Source organism: Amphibalanus amphitrite, unplaced genomic scaffold, assembly GCF_019059575.1.
Source record: "Amphibalanus amphitrite isolate SeventyFive unplaced genomic scaffold, NRLGWU_Aamphi_draft 001592F_arrow, whole genome shotgun sequence".
Taxonomy (NCBI): Eukaryota; Metazoa; Arthropoda; class Thecostraca; order Balanomorpha; family Balanidae; genus Amphibalanus; species Amphibalanus amphitrite.
Window position 1 is genome coordinate 14,030 of NW_024883085.1, and position 24,614 is coordinate 38,643.

General features: G+C 51.7%; 1 long non-coding RNA gene across 1 annotated transcript in view; it reads right to left on the reverse strand.

The window, feature by feature from the left end:
- LOC122374043 overlaps window positions 1-24,614 on the reverse strand; it is a 39,756-nt gene that overhangs the window by 12,475 nt on the left and 2,667 nt on the right. Inside the window, exon 2 of the long non-coding RNA XR_006255145.1 lies at window positions 11,985-12,397. This is a non-coding gene — a long non-coding RNA (uncharacterized LOC122374043). The remainder of the gene's footprint in view (window positions 1-11,984; window positions 12,398-24,614) is intronic.

Genomic DNA, 24,614 nt, shown 5'->3' on the forward strand with positions numbered 1-24,614 from the left:
CAATATTAATGAAACAGCACTATCTGTCAGATATAATAGAAATAAAATACACAAGACAATCATAAAAAGCAATCACGCAGATTGCAGCCGAAGTTGGACAACGCAGATGTTATCTAGTTTTATTGCGCCATTTGTGCCTCGTGATTTCAGTAACGATAGAATGAATGAGTATGAGGCAGTAAAATGTCCATAAAGTCGGCTTTCGGTCTCAATTTCAAACCATCAGGATCGCCACGATGCCCCGTCCGTCCCGGAATCACCGGCGACTAGCGCTAGTTCCACGGTCAGCCAGAAGATGTCTCTGCTAGCAGCAACAACAGCACGGATTTTGTGGTCTTCTATCCCTAAACAAATTTTCTTGCAATCTATCGTGCGTGTCTGCACTGCAGTCTAGATATTTGTCTTCATTGATAACTAGGGATAACTAGGAGGAAGGCAGGTAATTAGGCATTAGCATTGATTCGAGGTCAACGTCATGCAAGGTCACGTCTACATGGTTATTTCAGGGATTACTCAGTTCAATTTAGTCGATGATAATCATTTCAATTTAGTTAAATTTTCCGTGCAGCTGAGCCAACGTTTAGGTTAAAAAAAAGACAGAAAAGCCAAGGATGTCCCTAGCCTTTACTCATGCTAGGGCCAACCTATCGCACACTGCTTCAATGTCGTCAATCACTCAGCGAGCACCCAGGTGACCTGGTGCTCAGCTGCCATGGCAATAAGGGTAAGGTGCTGAATGATGTGCGTCAGACCAGACTTCCTCTTTTAAACGTCATCTTTTATCCAAACCCAGCAGCCCTGGCCCTCCCGGAGTGGCAACCAGTGGACAACCGGCCGCCTTTCAGTGTGCGCATTGCACACTGCACAGGTATTTGATTATTGGATCAAGAAGCCCCTGTCTAGTATGGTCATGAATGTGATCCAGTCAGAACCAGATATACGGCTCTATGAGGAACTGAAGCGGAGTTAATACGATATCCAAGGAAGGTAATACTTGCGTACGTGTTTATAGCTGGGAATAGCGGCACAGTCATGGGACAAAAGGCGACAGGAGTAAACTACATCAAGCAATGGAGAAGCAGAGAATGAGAAGGGGGATAAAAACGGAGAACAGGAGCGAAGTAATAGAGGTGGGAAAGTGGAGACACATAGTTAACATTCATGCGTAAAAATATGGGCCAATCGCACAGCGTTGTCGATAAATAAGGATGAAATACACGAGGTAACATACAATCGGGACGCAGCGACGGGCAGCTATGGTAATACCTTATATTAGCGACAAATGGGTGGCGTTTCAAATATTCAAGACCACCAGCGCCGCCCACCTACCGCGTAACTTCAAAGAACACTCTCCAGAACGCTTTGGTCGACTCGGAAATCCCGGTGTATTGGATCCGTTTATGCACAGTCGCGTTCCGAATATCCACGTCATTTGCATGTGGCTAATGGTTTGCCAGCCCAAGCAGCTGCCCACACGGCGTCACGACGGTGCCACCAATGCGGTCAGTGTAAATCGACACATGATCCGGGTCGATTTACCCATGATCCGGGTTATTTACCCATGATCCGGGTTACCCTACACATAACCAAGGGCCATGAGAGATGATCGCGCCAAGTCCGGTATGTGCAAATTTGAAATACAAAGGGCAGCGGTAATCCCAGGACCAACAAACATCCTTCTGTATTGAACATGAGTGCGCTGCAGAGAAGCGTTTAATCCTCCATTGCAGCTACCAAACACATACATAGTGACGTCAGAGTGGTTAAGTATCGTAAGCCGACGACAAATCGACCACACTTTTCCAAAGAGACTGTCAACATGATTGATCGATACGGCTCCAAATCGCTAACCAGCTGGCAGTCCGAAAAAAAACGACCGTTCATAATCCGCACCAAGAAACGCGGTAGCCGAGCGCTAAAAGCCCTTCAGCGGCGCCGGCCATTGGTCGGGTCTGATGTATCGCGGCGCCGTTCCGCCAGCCGCCGCCACTCTCTGCGGAGCACGGCCGCCGGGTGGCTCGTGGTCCGCGGACGGCGCCTTCTCTCCCCGTCTCGGGAGCGGAACAAAGGCGGGCTGTGGCGAGCTGGCACGGCCGGGCCGCGCTCAGAGCCGGTCGACTGGAGACGATGCATCAGTCCGCGACAGTCGGACGCGCCCACCGCCGGACCGGCGGCCGATAGACGAGTGCCCGGCGGTCCTCTCGTCTCCGCGGCTCCCCCGTCGGCCGCCGCGGCCGACGGAGACAAGGTTGTGACAAAGGTGGCGGTGAAGGGAAGAGTGTCCGTCCCGGTATGGTACTCGCGGTGGAACTGACTGTTAGGGAGACAGCGGTGGATATTAGAGGTGGCAAAAGATGAAAATTTTGGGAACCAGACTCGAACCAGACCCGGCTGGACATTTCTGGAACCAGTCGGACACGGTCGTAGTTGGAACCGGAACCAGTTAGACCCGTTCCCCAAAAGTCAATTAATACCAACTACTTGTAGGTATCGTTAGTTGTATCATGTAAAACAGCCTATTTCCCACTGGGAATACTCATGCGCTACTGTGTGCAAAGAAACATTCACTTAATTCACTTCATATTTTGCAATAATGTCTAGTGTGCAAGATGTATAGTTTATGGTAGGACCCGGTTGGACCCGTCAGAAAATTTCCAGGAACCGGTCTGGACCCATATGGGTCCAGACTGGTTCTTTGGACCGGGTCCTCGGGTTCACATTTTGCCACCTCTAGTGGATATGATGGTCCGTTATCGGTGCAATGGTGGCCGCAGTCGTGGTGACATGGTGGTCGATACCGACGCCGACCTCGATGCAAGCGTTGATTACGTAGTTCCACTGCCGCTACCGGGACCGCTCGACATGCCGGTTCCGACAACGGCCATGCTAATAGTTCACGGTACCATGAATATATCCCAGTTATCACTTCCGAGAACTGAGCAGCACATACACTTCCGCAACACAGTCATGAAAACTCATGGGCGCGAGTCAAGCGCAACATCAAAGGGGTGGATTCCTGAGCGTCTTGACAGGTCGAAAAGAAGACTAATGGTCCCCGTCAGTTCAACACAACCACAAACCCCACAGTATAGCGTGGCCCCGTGGCGTTCCAGCCCCGAACCCAGCCACTGATCCGAGCTGGAAGCGATCGTCGATCCGAGCTGAAAGCGAACTCTGGCATGCGACCTACAGCATCTGACATTACGGCGACGATCCGAGGCGATCCGGAGTCGGAGCCAGCGCCATTCGGTTGGTGGTGACGAGCATCGCCATGCCTGACATGTAGCAGCCCACAAATCGACACAATTATTGCTCTGAAGAGCGGGCCAATCACGCTGAGACGGGGATTGGTTAGCGCAGCCATTGTTCGCCTACAGCGGATCACTCTCGCTCATGGGAACACCAATCAGTTAGAGCGTTTATCTCACACTTCCGCCGCTGACGAGGCGTTACCAGAGCTAACAACCATGGGCCTCTGCTGAAGACAAAGGGTCAACTACTCGCTATTAGCGTCTGGCGGCCGCAAATATTTCCGGCGCGGTGGGGATCGAACCCGCATCACAGTGAGTTTCCCGTTCTTCTGTTCGACACAGCCCGCAGGCGCCGACCGGCAGCCTCCACGGCGAGGCTATTTTGGTCTCAGCTCTGATCGGCTTCCACTAGATGCGACGGTGGCTGCGGCGGAGCCACAGAGGGCAGGACCGGTTTCGACCGATCACGGCGCGCTCCTCACGACCGGGAGTCGGCACTGTTCACGGCCCAGCCGTCGAACACGACCAATTACAACGGCTGCCACTCGCGGCAGGCGAAACGATCGAACACCCGCTGAGTGATGAAAAACGCCCCGTCAGCGGGAGACTCCCGACTCATGGGAAAGTTACCAGTGCCCGTGAAAAAAAAAAAACGTTTGCAATTGCGATCGAAAAAAAAAAAAACAATTGCAATTGCAGAGCATCCATTAGGCATGAAAAGCAAGACTTAAAAGTTTTTTTTTCTTGAAACGTTGCCACAGCGGTTCTCAGTCTCAAAACCAACCGAGATGTTTACTTTTCAAAAACATTTCCTCTTTCCAGCCGTTCATTTTATATTCATGTGCTGACCAGAGGAGCATTCCTCAGCCAATATTAACGACTAAGCCTTTGTTGACATAACGCTTGAGATGCCATACCTAATAAGAGCATGAATTCTTATCTTTGTGAGCATTTATGATGTTCGGTTGCCTCTCACGTGAACGGTTGGAAGGGCGAGGAAAAGAAATACTGTATGGAACCGCCTCAAAGCTAAGGGTTTGGCGCCAGCCAGCAGCGCGTCATGGGATAAATAAATTTTATGGTAAATCCGAGCATGAACAAACCTCAAAGGAGCGCCTGAACCCCAAACCACCCGTAACCCCACCAGCACACACGGCAGTGCATTCATCCCCAGCACTGAAGGAGCCCTGTTTGATCAATGAATGTCGCCTGGGGCCACCAGCACGGCCCACCATAATTGCACCGTTCATCAGCCATTCACTAGCGGTAAACGGACTGGGTAATGCCGCCCGTCCACAATACCGAAGCTCCAGCACATCACTACGTTCGGCGGCCCCCCAATGGCCACCGCGAGTGGCGAGTGCGGTAACTACCCCGACAATACAACGCCCAATGGCGCCCGTGCATGCATAATATAACAGGCGGACACTGAATATACATCAAAGCTGGCCAACTGGCGGGGCAACTTCAAATAATCGGCACAAGTGACACAATCGTAGCTATTGGCTCGGTGTATAGCAAACTATTCGATCACCATACTTGTCATGTGACGAGAACAGAGCCCGAAGTGTAGTGGTTTGACCAGCATCTTCCCTTATCAAGAATGACAGTCCACATGCCAGCAAGCTGGCTGAACAGGCGAACTAATGGCGAAGTGAGACAAACGACGGCACAGGAAAATAGACACAGATACTGCGCTGAGTCATTCGTATGTCCCCTCATAGTTGTCTCCATAAAGACATTCACTGGCGTATGGAGTGCAAGTGAATTACTTCGCCACCAAAAGAAGTCAAGGACGTCTACGTTCATGCTTGACAATGTATGAAACATAGGCGGCGGAACGGGGGGGGGGGGGGCACCGTGCCCCCTGATTTTGCCATTTTAACATTAGCCCTATGGGCGTTGCATGGAAAGAATGGGACCAAAAGTCGGCAGTGCCCCCCCCCCCCTTAATTGAAGGTGTTCGGCCGCTACTGATATGATATAAAACAGCCAGCAGTTTATCCATGCATTCTCTTTTGAAAATCATCCGAGATGTGATTTTGAAAGTCTCATGTCCGAGCGACGATCTAGAGACAACATGCCACGAAATATACTTGATTAATTTCTTCCCCTGCACTTAGCTTTTATTTTCACAGAAAATCGCTACAATCAGCTTCCCAACACATCAAACCAAGCAGCACCACATTCCGTAACTGCACAGCTGATCGAATAGACACAAAAGCCAGCCGCCCTTCACGGCTTTCCTGAGTTCCGTTCCGTTCGAAGAAACCACCGGTGGTCCGTCCTCGTCACCACTCGACCTCAACACCTGGCAACGAAGGCAATGGAGCTCCTGAGGCGCCGCCTCGCCCGGACTAATTGATATTCAAACTGGGCCGCCGGTAATGAGTGCGATCGAACGCCACCGGCGCAGCTGGCCGCGGGCAGCATCATACACCAGCGCCGCCGGGACTGTTTCGATTACCGCGCCGGTTGGTCGGTGGGCCCGTCCGGCTGCGAGTCCGTGTTGCGGCGCTGCGCACTCAGCCGCCGAGGTCACCAGCCGGACCACACAAAGGTCAGGATCCGGGTCCGAGCTGCGCCGCGCGCACACCGCCAGCCCCGAGGGCCGGCTCTAAAACGCAGCACAGACAGGATGTGAACACATCACATAAATGTGGATGAAATGGATCACTTCCAATGAAGAGTCTGAGCGGCCGATAATGCCACTATTCTTCATTGCAAGCCAGAGCTCGCGATAGTTCAGTCAGGCTGCAGGCGCCCTTGTCGCCTCCTTCAGACCTACCCACCCCGCGCCTGCGCCCTCTCAGCCCCTGTACCCCTTCCCGGGTGCACCGCAGTGCCGGCAGCACCGGAAAGACAGGCAGCACTCAGGCCAAGGTCAGGCGGCCCCGGGACCGGCCGGGGACAAACCTGCCCCGGCCGGGACGGGCCCACCGCCACCGCCGCCGCCGCCGCTGCACGTGCCACAACCATTCAGCGCGGCTCAGACAGCCGCCGTGACGTCATCGCACAGCGCGTGACGTCACGCAGCCGTCGGTCAACACCGGTTTGGGGAGAGTTGGTGACGTCATCCAGCGGGTGCAATGACGTCATCTCCACAAGGCCGCCCGGTGCAAGACGGGAGAGGAAGGATGCAGCCGCCGCCGCTGCCGCCGCCCATCGCGCCGGGCCGGGCGGCGGGCGGTCCCGTCGGCACTGACCGTCCTCTAGGGCGTCTCCCTGAGAACCAGGTGATGACACGGCGGAATGGCCGCATAACCAGGCAGGACAGCAAGTCATGCTGAGCCATGGCGCTCAGCATAGGAACGACCCTAGCGCTGCAGGATGTCTCCATAATCTAAAACACGACACTAATATCATTACAGCCTGCTCTCCACCACCGGAAATCCAAGTCACCGTGCAGTAAAACATGCACCTATCATCCTCACACGTACTACAAACCGCCACCATGGATGAAGGAATACTTTTCTCTCTTTCATCCATGTTCTTTCATCCATGCTGCCACGATCGCTCACCAAACTACGCCCAACCTTCGCGCCCTCCCCCATGTCCCTTCCGTCGCCCCCGGCCGTTGGCGCGGTGGGCGATCCGCGGCGGCGCGCCCGAGCCCGTGACGACCTACTTCTCACCGTAATGGACCTGACCGTGACCTGACGGACGCGACGGCGGCACCGCGCCATCGACCACAGCCGCCGGTGGTCTTCGGGCTTCCCGCCCCGTCATCCGGCCTTCTAATTGACTGTGAGAATGGCCAGTCCGGCGCCTCGGGCAGTGAGACGGGTTGGTCCCGGCCTCCCCCGCCGAGCGGTGCAAAGGTAGGTGGAACTGAGGGATGAAGACACGCATCCGCGTTCCGAGAGCAGAGACAAAATCAGATGGTGATTTCCAAGACGAATCATCTGTGATCGAATTCCGCCTCGCTGAGGTGAAGCCCCTGGCCGTCCATTTCGGGGAGCTCATCAACCAACCAGGATACATCATGCCTGGTCGGAGCTACCCCGGACACGGCGCCACGACGGCAGTGAGCGCTTCTTGACGATGCATCATCAGGGAAACACCGTACGCATCGTCCAATGCTGTTGCTCGCTCGAAGAAATGGTTCAACAATCAGCGAATCGATCGGTCGCGGTCAGTATAGACGGACTACAAACAAGACAAACAAGACAACTGAAGACAAACAAGCAAACCGCCAGTGGGCAGTCGCCACCGTACGCTATCGGTAGCCGCTTGACAGCTCGCCTCGTAACCAATGATCCGGGCGGTCAATGATGTAAGAACGAGGTAAAAGGGGTCACTCGAAGTCAAGTAGCTACCAGACATCCTTAGAGGTAGGTGTTGTCAATGAATAATTTGATCACGCCACGTTATGTGATGTCGTTACAAACAGCAAACAGTGAACAGCTCGGTCCCGCCGATCTCTACCTTCCGGGTCTTTCCCGACAATGCACATTGCATTTACACCTGCACCGACCCATGTTATGCCGAAATACCTGTACCAAGTACCTGCAGAGCCCCGACAATCCACCCGATAACCCCGAGGGCACTGCGCCCGCCAGGGGAACCACCGCACTCAGCCCAGCCACTCGAGTCCGCACCAGGTACAGTCCCGGTCAACTCGTGTGCCCCCACCGGCACGAAGGACCCGCAGCAGCACGCACTGCGCTTTACCCACCTACTCAGCCGACGGGAGCTAATTAAAAGCCCTAACGAAGGCCTGTCGAGGCTCTACTCTGAGCTATTCCCCGTCTCAGAAATGGTTCGATCCGTCGCTCGCACACAGACGCACAGACAAGCGCCGGTGCAAACAGCGGCCGCGCAGGTCGGCAGGGGGACATCACGGAAATTGGACCGTATTGACCGGCGGGCAGATCGAGCGCCTCTAGCCTCGGGCCGAGCCGGTGCGAAATGGCTCCAATCGGAGCCGGGCGGACGTCGTGATCCGGCGGACGCCAATAGATCGACTGATCCCGGGCCGTGGGTAGCAGTCGAGGGCACCTCCGCAGAGCTGTGTCTGAGGATGGATAAGATGAGACTACAGCGGCGTCTTGTAGCGCTCGAGTTTCAGAGTGATCCCCTAATAACCTCAGCTGGTAAGGATAGTGCCATCATGCATTAGTTGTGGCTTTCCGAGCGACAGTTCAACCATTCGCTCATTTTCTTCTCGTTTGGCAATTGAGCAACTCACTTCCATAATTCATAATTTCCGACGAAATTCTTCCACAATGAATCAGTTCAGTTAAGACCAATCAAAAATCTTATTTAATGAACAATAATCCAGGCGACGGCCTTATTTGAGTTCAATCAAATCAGCCAATTCCAGGCCCAGGGTATTGATTGAATTGAGTTCACTAACCGCCAGTCACATTTCTTGCACGGGCTGGGCTGGAATACCGCTGGAGGATAAATGAAAAAGCACACAAATAACAAAAACACAGCATATATAGGATGTTATGACAGGTCTCACCATTCACAAGCGGCAAAGTCAATGAAGAAGTAACACAAAGGCACTGATTGAAATCAGACGTTTGAAAGCAGAGCAAGTTGCTTCAAGCAGCAATGCATTAATTACTTCATTCAAGCGAAACGATTCAATCAGTGCATCGATAAGACTGAGCAGCTTTTCGTGATTTGCACTTTAAAAAGTTGATCGACAAACGCCATTTAATTCTGCTCTTTGTTCAACTGTCAAGCAGTCAAAGCTGTAGCTGTAACATCACACACCCATCTCCAAAGCTCTTCCATCAGATTCCACCAATGTTCGCTATCAATGTCTGCCCAGCAACGTTCCAAGTCGGAATGCTCCGGCAAGCAGTGACCGTTCCTTGCGTCCACTTCCTTCTAGCAGCAGACATTCCTTGCTGCTTTCGGTCCGGGCAATCCCGGCAGTTCCTTGTCGCTCTTGTTCCAGGCAATTCCGGCTACTCCTTGCGCTCTATGTAGTTCCGGATCGGGTCATCCCAGCTGTTCGCTGCTCCCTTAGCTTCCGGTGATCCCGAGTATTCCTCGCTGGTTTGTTCCGGGCAATTTCGGTTGTTCAGTATCGCCTGCGTTGAGTTCTGACCAGCAGCGGTTTTAGCTTTGTTGTGAGCTGCAGTGTTTTCTCGGGGTCCCACCGGGCCGGGCCCCTACCACCCCAGAAGCCGCCGGGCTCGGGGTCAGCCGTCCCACAGTGTGACGTGACACTGTGTTCAATAAGTTCTGGGGAGTGAAACGAGCGACGTCGGCCAGCGTCGCAGCGTCTGACGCGCGCGCGGCCGGCGGCCGACGGAGCGGCGCGATCGGCCATCGGTCCCAATCGGAGCCGCCGTCACCGCTGTGACGGCTGCCCGACGGGTCAGCGGCGCGTGTCGCTGGCGACGCGGCCACCCTCCCCCTCCCCCTCCCACCAAGGCCGCCGCCACCGCCAGCCGGCGACGGTATAAATAGACGACAAGCTGACAAGTACCGAAACGTTCCACTTATTTCGCTCATGGACAGATGCCGACCGCGCGCCGCCGGTTTCCCGCGCGCCACGGGAAAAATGCACCGCTATCCGCAATGGAAAGGAAGGTCCGGCCGTAATTCGTGATTTGCGGCCATGGCTGGGGTGGCGGAGACACCCCTCCCCTCCCGCGGACCGCCGCCACCGGGCCAGCAGCCCAATCGCCTCTCACCAGCCTCCACAGCAGCTGTGATGGCCGCCCCTGCTGGCTCCCTGCATACCCGCATAGGCGACATGACCGAGCTCATTACGCCAGGAAACCTACCTCATAACGCGGCCCGCGTGACCTTTAATACAGCGCAGGAAGAAAATAGCTGCTAGTTAAATAATAACGATCCCTATCAGCCGCACAAAGGAAGTATGCTGCAGGCAAACGGAACGTAGCGCTAACACATTCAGTGTTGTGTCCACAGTCCGTACACAATCATCCGACAACAAGACCATCCCGGTATCTGGGCATTCATTCTGTATGACGGGCCCGCCGCCCGCCGATAGCCGCCGGTGCCGCCATTACCGACCAGCGGCCAGCCACGATAACACGCCGTCTAAAACCAGACAAAGATCAATAAACTATCTCGACGGACGACGCAGCGCCAGCAAACGAGCCACGACGACGCCCGTCCAGCGCGGACGCACTGTCGGGGAAAAACGCGCACAAGCAAATAGCGAGCCCCGGCCAAACAGCTGATGCGGGCTGGCGCTGCGCGTCGCGAGAGGTTCGTCCTGGTGGGCTGGCATGGCTAGTAGCGTCGGGCGCCCAGTAGTGCCACGGATTCGGGGTGTGAAGAGCTTGTGGTGGTTTGAAGTCAACACCAGTGACTAGCATTGACGATAGGGAGATACGAAGGCGGAGGGTATACACATTTGGGTCCGAGAGACGCGCTAGCCTAGCGTACAGCGCTGAAGCGCCGCTGTATGGCAAAGCCGACTCGTACCGACAAACCGTGACTGGAAATGAATCACAGCTGTACCACGCTACCTTCTGAATGACGCTCGGGTATTAGACCACCAGGAAAACGGACCACTTAAGGCAAAACAGCGTCTACGTTACCGCAAGGAGCGTCCGATTATATTCCAACAATCGCGAAACAGCTGGTTATCCCACAACCTGGTGACGCTCATGACACAGCAAGGCTTCATTTTACGTGATTGAAGACACATACATATGCGAGGTCAACGCAGCCAATTTCCAATGCAACCTTGAAGCTTACTGAAGTACATTTCGCTGGCATCGGACATCATGCTACTGAATCAAGAAGCATTCTCAGGAAGCGGGTTTGTTGCGGATGCAATGCGCCGAACAGCAGGTCGATATCAGTTCAGGTCGCCGCGGGGCGGACCGTGCAGGCGCGAGCCAAAGTTCATTTTGTCGCCAGTAACCTTAATCTGGCCGGACAAGGCGGCGATAGCGCAAATCCTTGGGCCAATATAGCGACACGCACGACACCGGGCCGCCACCAGAAACCCGCGTCACTCGCGCAGATAAGGAAAGGCACGTCAAGTGCCCGGATATTAAGCTGCCGTAAGTCGGCAGACGTGGCCTCATGGCGGACACATAACGGTAAGTTGAGGGTTCCTTGTTGCGTAGCCAGTTAACTTGTTAAATTTGGTCATTACAAATGTAGCTTCCTTATCCTCAGTTTGCGGCATAGTATGTGGTGCATTTTTATTTGCGGGTAAGGGGGAAGAAAGAGTTATTGGTTAATTCCAAAGGAGTCACGAAGAAGTAGTGACTAAACAAATATACATATGTGTCAAGTGGGTTGATAGATGCCCTCAACAGTCGCACCAAAAGAGGGCAGGTAACGTGCACCAAAACCCACGCCAAGTCCTCAAGTACTGTGCGCGGCTTATCAAATATGCGTCATAAATCTTCCGCTCGACGCGAGATAACGAACCGTCGCACATAAATAATGTTCGTCCGATGGGCGCAGCCTGGCCAGTCCTAGTCACACCTCATGGCTGACGTCCCACGGGCATAATTCACAGAGCATGACCAACTAAAGCCGAGCACACGACGCGGGGATATATGCCAGCTGACCGTTCCAGATAATCGATCTATCCGAGCGGTACATGACTACCGACTTCATAGCGGGGTCTATGTAAGTACAACTCAAGCACGACCCCAATGACTTCACAGACCGACGGAACCAGTGTGGGCTTAGGATGACCCTGATATTACCTCACCATGACCTTGTGAACTCAGCGTGACCCAGTGCGACTACCCAGACCCCCTCCGAACTGACCTGGGGTCGGGCAGGACGATCTTCTTGCTGGCCCGCGCTGCCGGCGTCGACTTGGACTTCTCCATGGCCATGAGGTAGCTGACGTCCGCCAGCACCGCCTCGAGGTCCGCCATGGTGCTGACTGGGGTGCAGGTGGCTGCTGCTGCGGTCGGTCAGGTCACTCACTCCCCAGCCCGTCCCGACGGGCCCGCAGCGTCCCGACGGCCGCGGTTCGGCGCCGCGCAGGCAGGACACTCGGAGAAGTTCCCGTGGATCGCCAGCTATCTCAGGTGTGCGGAAGGCCACTCCACGGTCGGTGTCACGGGTCGATCGAAGGACGCCAGCTGGTGCGGCAGGTCACCAGTAGGGCAGCCGCAGGTCAGCCGTACGACCACGATCAGAGAGGACCCGGTCCGGCCCCGGCGCTAGCGCTTCTGTGGAAGAAGAGACGATACATCAGCCACTCGAGTGGTAAAAGCCGAACGCAAAAACTCGGCAAATCAAGACAGATGACTGGACATAAGCCAGACAGAAATGGAGGCGATCAAACTACCGGCCTCAGTATCCGCTGCAGTATGGACCGGAAATCTCACCAATACGAAGCGAGCTGCTTCCTGAACACTGAAAGCTTGCGTGATACATATAGCTTCCGTCTGAAAGCAACGACGCATAATAAAGCCACGGTCTGTATGCACTGTTATCCGTTGCCACGCAACTCAGCAAACACAGCGAATAGGAAGAAGCCTCAGACCGTGCGTAACTAGCGTGCGCGTGAGGAAACAATGTTCACTCTAACGCGTGAACAATACAGACATAAATCAATACCCTAAACGCTGTGCTGGGGCCGCGTTGCGCTCCGTTTCACTAATTAACTCCATAATTCACTCAGAGCTAACGAACTTGCCACCAGTTGCCCCGATACGAAAACGAGCAACTTCTGTTATGGCGTCATAAACTGAGTCTGGCCGCTGTCTTCGCTGGGCGCCAGAGCGGAAGTCTGTGCCTTTAGAGGCTGGCCACGTTTCGTGATGGCAAATAGACAGGTCGGGCTGCGGAACTATTTGTGAGGCGCACAGAAACAGCTCAGGGAGAAAAACTGGGGTACAATCTCAATGGTCAAAGTAAGAACTTTGTTTAGTAAAGAGAGGCTACACATCTGTCCAAAAGAGTCAAACTTACCAAATGTTGAAAATCGCACGCATTATAAATAGCGCGTAGGTACTGCTTTTGCTAAGAGCATTATAACCCTAGAACGCCTAGGGGGGGGGGGGTTGTATCAACCCCCCCCCTCCCCTGAGGTTTTTTCGAAGTGCACGCTAAACGGCTTGTCGTAGCGGGCTGAAATTTTCAAAACCCTCTGGGGCAACCTTTGCGCATCTTTTGCCGAAAAAAAAAATTGATCGGGTCATGTCAGGTCACGGAGTTATGACGTCATAAGAGGTACAGCCTCCGGCCGACAGTTACCAAACGTGTGCGCCGAATCCCTAGGTTTTCTGCCGGTGATACCCACATTGTTTGATGGATCATGATGAAACTTCCCATGCATGTTGGGGCAAGCATTGGCTATCGTGTGGTGCAAGAAAATTGACCGGGTCAGGTCAGGTCACGGAGCTATGACGTCACAAGAGGAACAGCGTCCGGTACTATTTTTGAAAAGCGCCCGAACCACTATTTTGCTAATTCTTGTCACCTCAATGGGAATATGCAGCAATATTAGCTTCTATAGGGAGCAAATGGACCTCCCAAATCCAAAAATACAATCAGATTTCAAAAATTTAAATTTTGATTTTTCGAATTTCTGCCGCCGACTGTGACCTTGCCGACTTCCGGCGCTCCCAACGCGCCATTTTTAGAGCTAGGGAAACGAAATACATACCAAACGATAGAGAATTGATCAAGGAACACGATAGTGAAGGTTTCAAGTCGATATCTTCCACCGTTTTGCCGCAATCGCCGCGGAAAGTTGAAAAAGTTTGATTTTTTCGGAAAATTTGACCTTTGACCGGTCATAAGTAGGTCAAATGTTGACCTAGGACCAAAAAATATACCACCAATCGCGAGATCTCGTTGAGAGCAATCCGTTGGTTTTTTCCGCTAAGCTCTACGACCTTCCGTTTCGAAACGCCAGGGGGGGTCGTAACAACCCCCCCCCCCCTGGTCGTTCGTGTTATGAGAAATGGCCTGGTCGTGCGAGGGATAAATACCTACTTTTAATCGTACCTAATGCCGGTACATAAGGAATCCCAAAACGCGCAATTAGGTATCACAAATAGACCATAAAAGTGTTTTAATTACCTACACTTTTTACTTTCGAAAAAGTTCACTGGCAGTCAGACGCGGTAAGTTGTTAACTGGTAGCAAACTACCTTTGACCGCCTCACCGCAGTCTGAGAGTAAGCGACGCACAGAAGAGTTGAATTCTCCACCCAAAGAGGTAGTCCCCGTAGTGGAACTCGGCGGATTCAGCACAACTGTGTAACCAACTTTCACAGCTGTCAATTTCAGGCCGAGTCCTGCCATTCACAGCCAGGTTCAAAATTAGCTGCAAAATGTTTCCAGTTTTTGGGAATCACCGTAAGCTTACACAGCACTCTGTCTGAGAGCTTACACAGTTCCTTCTCCACTCTGTCGCACAAGTACTACTCACTCTACCTCTCGAACGATAAGGGTTCTGCCAGTTTGAGATGCGAGTGCAAGATTAGATGAAGTGCAGAGCTTCCCAAGCCACCAACATCTGCTTTGTTGGTAAATTGCGAGCTCCCACAGCTCCCAAGAAGCCATACCTATCTCACAAACACAAACCTATCATGACTGTTCCCACCGCAGCCTATTTCGCAGCTGTTCTCACCCGAAAGTTACATTCCACTGCTCCCGTTCACCCCGAATAATCCCGCGGCTCTCCCCGCCATGAACTGCCCAGGAGCTCTCCCGTACCTTCCCGTGCTGTCAGAGCTCTCACGTGTCTGTACCAGCCACCGGATGAGCTCTCGCTGCTCTCTGACCGCAGAGTTTCGACTCCCAGCCCACAACTCCTCATGAAAAATCTGCCCGTCACTAAGGCGAATGCACCGCCACCCTGTGGGGAATAGATGCAACCCAACAGCTTGCAAATACCAATCGTAACGCCCAATAAGTTTGATGTGTGATCCCAGCATCATATGTAGGACCGTTTGTTACATTGAGTTCTTTGAGGGTTCAAATGAAGGAAGGGGTCAGTCGACCACAGCACAGGTTTACCAAAGAATTTGACACCACATAAAGGGTCCCTAACGAACAAGGCAAGCATCCTGACTCTACGTCGAAGTATCAGTTCTGGGTATGTAGCCGACCAAAGCAGCAGAATAGCGAGATGGGATCGCCCCCGGAGGAGTCCGCCCGGCCCGCTCGCAGCTTCTCCAGGGGACCCGGGGTCACGGAGCTACCCGTCGGGGTCACAGGGGTCATACGAATGGTCATCGGGATCGACCAAATTCAGCGCTGACTGAGTTCATCCAGAACCTCAGAACGAAAAGCTTTGTGTGGAATTGGGGGATCAGCAGACGGCAGGGATAAGAAATCGGACGATATGAGCCGGAACAGCGACCAGATGATATGAGCCGGAACAGAGATCAGCGCCTGAACGACAGCCAACGACGTAAAACCTTCCAACGACCGACATAAGAACTGATGACAAAACACGTAAATGTGGGTATTAGAGGGACATCTAAATGTTTCTTATAAATATATTACGTAAGAATTATTGATGAAGTCAATCCTTAGCCCCAAAAACATCCTTAATGCATCAATCACGCCCTTAGCAGACCCCCAACAATACACCCAGTCCTCACATGCGCACACAGGACGAAGTGCCGTTATTTCTGCCCCCTGCCCCAATCTACGCTCCGGTCAAAAAGTAAACACCCACAGCGGACCGAGCGCTGACGAGTCATTTGGCAGGGCCCGCAGTGCGCATACGGGAGTGCGTGTAATTGATTTATGCATCAGTCAATCAAGGAAGCAATCAGTGGGCATCGATGGAGCGAAACGGCTGAGGGCGTCTCGCTTCATTGCGATGACCGGCCGTGGCCCCTTCAGCGTCTAAAAAGGAATGGATCTGCAACGGTAATCACACTGATGAGAGGTTGGCGAGGGGAAGGGAGGTAAGGCGAAGCAAATGCTGATAGCTAAAAGCAAGTTGTAACGCAACAGCATTGCATTGCCGATAATCACCAGTTGCAGAGATATTTTCAACAGCTTCGAGACCAGGGATTGCCCATCAACGCCTTGATAAAATGCATTCCATCTATCATGCATATAAGAAGTTACAACTTCCATTTTTTTAGCATATATCTAAGCCTCAAAGTCCCTCAGCAGACCGCTCGACCGATATATCAAAATGTATAATCTCTTATTCGTTAGTCGTTCGGCTAGGAACCCGATACGTAACATCCAATCAGACTTCGAGCCGGCGCCGGCAGCACATCCCGCACTTCCCATCCTTGCTTTGTTGCTCACCGCTCAACTTTTCTACAAGGGGACAATCTATACCTCACCGCCTGGTAATAACACACAGCTTGTCACAGAGAAAGAATGTCGGAAAGACAGGATGGGATGTCGCACGACACGATTTTGCCGACGAGACAGCTCACTATGCCAGCTCTCGTTCAGGGCAGTTCGCAGTCCATTAGCAGCTAAATCACTGTCGGTTCGCCCAGCGCCGTCAATATTTATCCGCGGCTGGCCATCCGCCGTCCCTGCGGTTTCCCGTGGAAGCCACTCCTTCGATGGTCGTCCAGTCGTCAGCCAGTCGGTCCATCTGATAACCGGATTTACCAGCAACGTTAGCAACTAATGAAGGAGCAAACGAGTCGAAGGAAAATGCGACTGACAGATATACTACTACCAATTTGTCAGGGACGTCGGCGTGACCAACCTTCCACGTCGTACGAAACGTCGCCTTTAGTCCATCTTCATTTTTCGTCCTGCGTTTTCATTCACGCAAGACCGATTCCATCGCCGGTTACCGGCTGTCAGTGATTCGATGCTCTGGTGACCAATAGCCCAGTTATTCGATGAACGACGACCTGGTGATCCAGTGAAGCGGCTCGGTGACGGAGCGGTGCACCTGTTACAACAGTCGGCGTCACTGACCCGATGAGCAATGCTCAGGTGATCAGTGACGGGCCATCCGTTCTAGCGGCGGCGCGGTCGGTTATGACAGCTCACAGAAGCAAATGGGATGGCCGCCAGCCAATACTCAAACCCGGAAAGGTCGCCGAGAACGCCCCTCCCTCCGAGCCCGCCGGCGGGCGATACGGAACCGACGGCAGCGGCCGACGCGACTGTACAGACAGTCTGCGAGCTCAGCGAGTCTGACGCGCATTACACTTCTCAGAGCCGCGGCCCGAGCTACGTTGACGAGGCGGCGTCATCGCCGTCGGCTGCAGGTGGCGGCGTCGGTCTGCCTCTCTCCGCGGCACCGTCTCTGCCCGCGGCGGAGCGATCGATGGGAGCCGCCGCCCTAGCCGCCCGGTCTCGGCCGCTCTCCCCCAGTCGAGAACTCCGGAGAGGCGACTCACTCAGCCTGCCACACTGTGGAGGGCCAGGTAGTGCCGCTGTCAGGCTCTGAAGAGCCAGCGGGAGACGAGATCAGCTCATGTAAGACAGACAACCAAAGTGCGCTCGGACAGCCAGACGAGAGTCTATCCCTCTTGTCCACAGTGGATGTCATCCACGACGCCACGACTGTCGCGAGCGCGCCGAGCCAGACCGCCGCGTCGGTCAGCTTAACCCAGCCGCGAATAGCGCAGTTATCCTTGGTTGAGGTTAGTAATCGGTCGTCGCGGATCAGTCGCTGACGTCATAGGTCCCATCGATGACGTCATCGGTGGACGGGGCCGGCACGCCTGCGGAGTGCGCTCGCCGGTCTGGGGCGGTAAATGTCCCCCGGGACAGGCTTAGTTCACCTGTTGATGCAGGATGCATTCAAGGCCTATAGTGTGTCTCGTTCGTTCACATCCGACCGCTATTGGTGGCAGTCAATCTAACAGGGACTGGGACATTGAAACATGTCTGGTAGCTAGACGTCCGAGGACAGAATCAGATAAATGTCCTTTTGAAGTAAAACTCTAGAAGTATTGAATGGTCGGTTTTGCCATGATCAAATAATTAAATATGGTGATGAAATTGACCAATAACATGGCAGTGAGATGTATTTTTATATAACAAAATAAGGCCGAAAATATAGAACGAGCTTTCGTCTTACGACATCATCGGGTTCTGGTCTAGCCGAGGCAATCACATTTGAAAAATTGAAACGGAACCAAATATTCATACGTGCACATTGGCCCAGATGGCTTTTGGAGGTCCTGTAGCAACGCGCATTGCGCAATTGAGGCGTACACTTAACAAAACTAATACAAATATAGGTACAAATAGATACAATATTTAAACAAGAGCAGACCGCAGCACGCTCGCCGTCACCAGAACCGGCTAGACCAGAACCCGATGATGTCGTAAGACGAAAGCTCGTTCTATATTTTCGGCCTTATTTTGTTAAATAAAAATACATCTCACTGCCATGTTATTGGTCAATTTCATCACCATATTTAAAACTCTAGAAGATGGAGACAGGATAATAGTTTAAATAAAATACCTAACAGAGATCTTTCACAAACAGTAGCAACAGCAAGGTGGGTGGGGGACGGGCGGAGACTTTCACGAAAATGGAGTGAATTTGAAAAGATAACATAGTTATTGCGAAGGCATATTTGCTAACAGTCGTAAAAACAAAGCTTTCAAAGCTAGGGACAGCACCTAAATATATCTCTTTTGAGCATGCTCTGGCTTTGACTCTGAGAATAGAAACTGTGGGGTGTTCTTTCAGTCGTGGTTTCATAGGTTTGTCGGTTTCGAGAAAATTGGCGTTAATCGTAAGATTTACGAGTTTTCTTTAATTATTCCTGAGTATTTTAGTGATCATATAGCCGCAAAGAACCGGTCACTGTCAGAGATGCATTCAAATCGCAAACCAGTGCTGAAAAGTTGCTATTTCGGCTCACCGCCCACCGTTCCTTGGGCCGGCACCTACATCAATTCAGCATTAGCAGCCATGTTGAGCCTCACAGGGCCGTCCATCTTTCATCTGGGGACGGTGCGGGATCGGACACACTAAGTCGCGGTTTTTGTTATGGCTGTTGACTGTCATCCCGTTAGGCGAGGCCACCAATTAATGACATCAGCGTGGCTGGAAATGACACCGGTGATCCCTGCTCACTCGTAAAGGGTCCCGCGGGTGAGAGACGGCACTGCCGTCGAGGGAGAACTCAAGCACTCAGAATTACTCCCACAAACAGCAAAATGGTTGGTCTGTTGCAACTTGCAACCATAAAGGGAATGCATAAACTTCCAGGCGTAGAAGACAGACATTCAGAATTCGCGATAGCCCCCCAATTGAGTATTTCAAGATAGGTAGAAGTACCAGGTACTCACGCAGGAAGTCAGGTTTCCCCGTAGGACCCAAAGAGGAAGGGAACAAACACACACTTCGGCTCCACCATTATTACCGACCTCTCCTCACTGCAACAAAAGAAACGACTGGAACTTTGGGCAGTTCTGGAAGATTAAGACTGGACTTTGTCTCGCAAAACACAGCCAGGCTGCAACGAAAAACAACACAATTACCAGTGAAAGTTGGTAAAGCAGGTGCTTATAAGAAATCCCAGCTCCAAAAAACGCACTCCTCCAGACATTTCTCACCGCTCAATCCTGAGCTTTCGACATAAGAAAATATGTGCAATAATGTCCTGACAAAAGCGAAGGTCAAGAATCACAATGTGTGAATGTGGGTAAGAAACATGAGAAAAAATTCTTCTCCAAATTTAACAGAACATAGTTTAAGCGCTTCCCAACTCCCTTCCCAATCAATCCAACAGACCCTTTTGATTAAAAAAACAACGGTTGCTTGGTCGATGGCTTCCAAAAGCACGACGAAGAAAGCAAGCCATTCGAATTCGGCTGCTGTCACCCATTTACCATTGGAAGGCAGGGCTGTATGCCGGGACAGAAGAGATCAGGGTCACACTGGTCGTTGGTTCGTAGAAGATATTGAACTGACAGAATGCTAGATCGAAAGTTAAATGTATGGCGACACTCAGCACAAAAAAAAAATCAGCCAGTTAGCCATGACCATCGGGATAGTCGTTAAAATGATTAAAAAAAAAAAAAATCAGAGAGTGATGGAACAAAACATCGACGAACCTTGCTTTACAAAAGAGCAAGAGCATCTGCGACTTGACTACAAAGTACAATCCCATCCGGCGACAGGTGTATTCCGAGGGAAGGAATGCATGCCGTGACATTGAAGGCAGCAAGACATTCCGCTCCACCGGGCGACGGATACCAATCAGCCCATTTGCATCCAGTAGTTCCACCTTGTACCGCGTGCCTCTAGCCCGCGCCACCAGCGCCGTTCCAGCGAAAATGGGGGCTCGCCTGACGCGCTCTCGTGCAGTCGATTCGTGACGGACGAACCACGACCGGTCGGGGGAGCTGAGGAGTCTTCGCCACGGCGCCGAGAGGGCCGTTCGTCTCTCCGAGCGATCGTGGGCGGGACAGACCGGCTGCCGGACCGGACCGGACCCGCCGCGCCGACCGCAGCTATTCGGACAGGGGTAAGGTGCGGCCGCCGGTGACAGGTGTCAGCCTCTCCGGCGGTACTGGAATTGGAGAATAACGACACCGGCGTCGGCTGGCGACCACAGGCACTGCGACACGGAGCCCCGGAGACGGGTCTCCTCGCTGCGGCGGAGGGACTCCCGCTCAGAAAGCCTTTCTTCCTACCTCCAGGTTCCTGGAAAACGCATACCAGAACGCCGGCGATCGATGATAGCCGTTGCCTGGAGAGTATCTAGACAGCATACCAGACACGCAGTGGACACTCGATAGTCCAAAACTTGATGGCAGGTGGGTCATCACTCATCTTCCCAAGGAAGACTGACCAGTTGTTATCCCCTACTGCTATCTCCATAGATCGACTATTGTTTGCATATTCGATCGCTGGCTGAAAAACACGCTTCGAAACTCAATCCGAGTGTAGCATCAGGCTAAAAAATACACATATGCGTACTTCTCAATTTTAGAAATGTGCAATGGAAGAAATCGTAAGTTCCCCCATTAGATTTGCTCACACACACTAAGGATAGGCTCCCACGTTGCTATTGCTTCCGGGTTCACATAAACCGGCTTAACGTAAAACTTTGTTCCTGGCCAAAATTGCCAGATGTAATGACCCCCGGCTCCAGACTGGCTTTAGGCTGGCGGAGCAAAAAAAAAAAAATCGCAAAAGGCTACGACACAGAATGGCCAACTCTCTTGCATATAAACCCACAAATGCCAGCAGAACAGGACGCCGGCCGCCGTGCGGGTAAGGCCCGCCACCAGCGGCTCTCAGAGGCGCGAGACGCGTCCGTATATCGCGCCCCGGCAGGATGTTCCGTCCGATTCCAGACCGGCACCGGATGGGACGGCGATGCTGCCGCGTTCTCACACGTCCAGTGCAGTGTTTCGACTTGGCACAGATATTGCGGAATTCAAACTGATCAAAGAGCGATTCGTTTGCCTGATGGTTACAGCTACAAAAGAAGCTGAAGTTGGGGAATGAATTTAGTCTCGATATGCGAAGATAAAAATTATCTTGTGGCCTCTAATAATTTAATCCAATCACAGCTTTGTGTTTTTTTTTTAGAAATTAACACCTTTTTGAAGAAGCTGTCATCATCTGTATCATCATCGTCCTTAATCCCATCAATAAACAACTAAGGAAATACAAAATTATACAAAATCCAACAAAACACAAAAAGGGCTTCACAGTTCTTCACATTTTTGACCAAAATAACCACAAGGTGAAGGATAATGAGATTAGAATATATGAGGACCTGAAAAAAGGACCTGAAAATATTTTAAAACCAGGGATGCGGAGCCGGAGCCGGAGTCGGAGCCGGAGCCGCCGGAGCCGGCATATTTTGCCCGGAGCCGGAGCCGGAGCCGGAGCCGTGAAACAATATAGCCCGGAGCCGGAGCCGGAGCCGGAGCCGCCAAAAAAGGGGGCGACTCCGGCTCCTTTTTATTTTTTGAAGAGGAAAAAAAATAATTGACCTAGTTCGGTTTGACAGTACAAGGCAAAACATATGGTACTTACGTCATGGGCCATCAAATGAATGAAAAAATCCGAATATCCCCAGTATCCCACAGTACGCAAACAACTTCCTGTTTGCTCTCCCCCCCCCACGTCTACTGCATCCCCAGAACATGAGGACCAGTCATCAGGTGACGGCCATTGTTTTCAAACCAGTGCAGTGGACTGCGACTCCCAGCACTAGAGGTGGCAAAAGATGAAAATTTTGGGAACCAGACTCGAACCAGACCCGACTGGACATTTCTGGAACCAGTCGGACCCGGTCTTAGTTGGAATCGGAACCAGTTGGACCCGTTCCCCATGCAAACTACTTGTAGGTATCATCAGTTGGATCATATAAAACAGCCTATTTCCCACTGGGAATATTCGTGAGCTACTGTGTGCAAAGAAACATTCACTTAATTCACTTCATATTTTGCAATAATGTGTAGTGTGCATTGTGCAAGATGTAGTATAGTTTATGGTAGGACCCGGTTGGACCCGTCATAAAATTTCCAGGAACCGGTCTGGACCCATATGGGTCCAGACTGGTTCTTTGGACCGGGTCCTCGGGTCCACATTTTGCCACCTCTACCCAGCACCGTCTCATCCCACACACCCCCCACCCCTCACCCCCCAATGCAGCCGAGACGGGTGTCAGCTTACGATGGTTCACTGAACTCCGATTCGCGGCGACTGCGTTTCCAATGCCATCGCTTCCTAGCCCTTTGTTCTGCCAGTTCTCTCCGAGGTGCGTTTGCGCGGGGACGCGGTGAGCCGGTCATGGCAAAGAGTAACGCGTATAACCAATCCAATTTTTCTTCCACCCGTATTTAATTGATTGCGTAGGGGATGTACTGAGTCGGAGCCGGAGCCGCCGGAGCCGGAGCCGCCGGAGCCGGACCATTTTACTCGGAGCCGGAGCCGGAGCCGGAGCCGCCATAACATTTCACCCGGAGCCGGAGCCGGAGCCGGAGCCGATTTTTTTCTCCGGAGCCGGAGCCGGAGCCGGAGCCGTCTGAAATTTCCACGGCTCCGCATCCCTGTTTAAAACACATAATAAAATAATTAAACACACAGGCAAGAAATATCACATAGCTACATGAAAGATATATAATGATACATTACAAAAAACATCTCAAATAAGGCAGGGTCTTGGTATGAAGTTACAGATATATTATGCTAAGTATTGTGTGTAAATACACGTATTTCCCAATAAACACATATACTGGACTGTTAAGCTATTACACACTGGGTGAGCACTGAGCTTTGTCATCAAATAATGAGTTGAAGCCTTGAATCAGCAGTAAATTAATCCATGTCAATAAGATGACGCTCTGTTATTTGGTGATTCAGGATATGACCATGAGTGATTACCAAAGTGTTGGCATCAGAAATCATGGCCCACTTCATAATCAGACTAGCAAGTGCTGAGGCCCCTACAAGCCACTATGTGCTTATCCTGATTCCTTAGGTATTTTAATATGAACTTCTCATCAATTAACTAGGTAGCCCAAATTCTACTTAAGATATGCTTTGAAAAAGACCAAGTAGCTTCATTAAGCTCACTTTTCTTCAAGCTTCAGACTCATAAGCATCATATAATAATACCTGACGCTATTCATGTTACATAGGTAGGTCCGGTAGCCACTTACCACCACTGATGCCAGCTTATGCACCAGTACAGGTATTAGTAGAGCAGACGTCACACGAAGGTTTTCCAAGAAGGTTTTCCAACCAAAGAGAGGCGCCATAACCGTACGTATTTCTTTCTAGGAAAACCTTAACAAACCTAACCTAACCTAACCTGACCTGACCTAACCTAACCTACAACCTACAAACCTACAAACCCACCCTACAACCTACAAACCTACAGCACCTCTCCTCGGTTGGAAAAACTTCATGTGATGTCTGCTCTACTAATGCCCCAGTACCTTCAATGGTATTGAAATCTCCTATTGATTAATGTTTTAACCGCAGGCTGTTTGAAAAGACAAACACTATTCGTTAGAATTGTGCTTTTCTGTTATGATTCAAACATTAAAAAAGCCAAAATCATCTTATCTCATGTCTTATATTGCCTTTACTTGCAAATAACTACTCATATGCTAGATTCTACATGATTCTATTCAAAGTTCCGAATCCACCTCCCGAAATTCTCCCTTTTTTACTTGCTTCGACAAAAATACACAAATCACGAGAATGCAAATCCTCGCGCTTATTCCGGCAGGGAGCTGTCGTTCGCAACGACATTTTCTATTGAAAAACAACTGGAGCAGTTTGTGGTTCAGTAATGATAATAGCAGTGTGATAATGAGGACTGAGGATATTGACATGAAGTCCCCCAAAAAAGTTCACATGACACCAACAAACACTATTCGCACCTTCACCTATCAGTCTTCCTGCAACAGCTGCAAGGTGTCATTCATAGCACATCAAGATGGGTACTGTTGCCCAAGTAAAGTGCATGTTTCTGGACAATTTCTGGGTATCTACCT